Genomic DNA, 1,746 nt, shown 5'->3' with positions numbered 1-1,746 from the left:
CCTTGGGAGGCCAATGGTTTATTCACACCCCTCCCAACCTTCCCAATCTGGATCCTATGGCATCTCCCTCCCCACAAGGGAGCTCACAGCTGGTAGGGCCAGCCGCTAGACCCTATTCAAGATCCACTCCTCATTCCCATCGTGGCTTGGTCCCAAAAGATTCATTAGCCAGTCCTGCTTCTCCCATCCTAGGTTAGGGCTAAGCCTGCCTGAAATGGAGGCCGCGAGTGGGCCAGGGGAGGCTCAGGGAACGGGGAGGGACAGGCAATGAGAAGGGGAGTCCACCGTGGCCAAATACTGGCCTCCCAGCCCCAGGCCTCCTTACCCAGCCCTTCCTCTCTCCCTGCACCCCCCCCCTAGTTTTCCTCCATTCCTCAGGCCTGCTTTCAGCCCCGCCCCCTTTCCCATTCTTCAGCCCAGGCCCTAACCTCCCCTCCCAACCCCCAGCCCTCAGCGCCTGCCGTCCTTGTGACTCCAACACCCAGGCTTAGAGCTGGGGATACTTGCCCAGGCTGTTGCCTGCTTATTATTACAAGGGCAATTTCTCTAATCAAAACTCCCCAATTACCCATGGGCCCCTCTGATTAATATTCCATGATAACAGGAACAGGCCACATCTGGCTTCAGGAGCTGCAATTCTCCACTTTGGGAGTCAGTGATTGGTCTGCAGGAAGAATAATAAACTTCCTCTGGCCTCGCCCCTTTCCCTCCCTTCCCATGGAGAGGCTCCCACCTCCTGAGCCAGTCTCCATCTATCACCCATCTCCTTCTCCAGCTTTGGGGGAAATTTGGAGGAGCAAGCGGCCTTGACTCTCCCTTCCACTGCCCAGGAGCCCAGAGACGCTGTCAGCGTGTCAATACTGACTGCCTCCTGAGCCCTCAGCCTTACCCAAACCCTAACCCAGACTGCAGGTCTGCTGGGCCCTCTACAGACTCCCTCCAACTAAGCAGGCACCAAGCCTTGTGTGGATGCCAGGCACTGGACCAGGCCCTGGGGCCGCAAAAACAAAAGGGCCCAAAGAGTCTCTACTCACAGGGAGCCGTGACTTGGGGAGCCCAACTCTTTCCTCAGTCTCCCTGAAGTCTGGCTTTGTCCTGAGGATGCCCAGAATCTCCTGATCTGGTGGGCCCGCAAAGGGTGCTTGGCCAACCTGAGTGAGAAGCCCCATATCTAGAAATAGTTCAACAAATGCCAGCTGACCTTGGCTGGAAGGCCTCCAGGGAGGGGGCACCAAGCACCAGGCAGTGTAGGCCACTGGGGACCATATCCAGAGCTAGCCAGGAACCTCCCCCCATACCCCCAGTTTGGCCTTTGGGGACCCAGAAGGACATGTGGAATCCCTCTCCAGGCGGCAGCCCTTCAGATACTTAGGAGCTGCTGCTGAGACCCCCTTCAGGCTGAACCTTTAGGCCCTCTTTGTATGTGTAAGTAAGGCCTGGTCACTATCCTCTGCTCTGCCCCATTACTATCCTTCCCAAATGGCTGAGGCATGGGCAGCCCAGGGCAGGACACAGAGTGCCATACCATTGACCCCCTAGCAAGGGCTCAGGCCCAGAGTAGGCCTCTCCAAGCCTGTACTTGGACAATTGGGTTTTTGAATTGAAGTGTTGACCTTTTGGGCCCCTTTAACCATGAAGTGTGTTAGCTCTCTCGCTCTCTCTCTCTCTCTCAACATGCCATCCATATCAGTCATCCAAAGGTTGACCCACACAGGACCAAGGCCAGAGCCCTGAGGACAACTTTGA

This window comes from Phascolarctos cinereus, unplaced genomic scaffold (genome assembly GCF_003287225.1).
Source record: "Phascolarctos cinereus isolate Bilbo 61053 unplaced genomic scaffold, phaCin_HiC Scaffold_8;HRSCAF=390, whole genome shotgun sequence".
Lineage (NCBI taxonomy): Eukaryota > Metazoa > Chordata > Mammalia > Diprotodontia > Phascolarctidae > Phascolarctos > Phascolarctos cinereus.
This window is presented reverse-complemented; position numbering follows the sequence as displayed.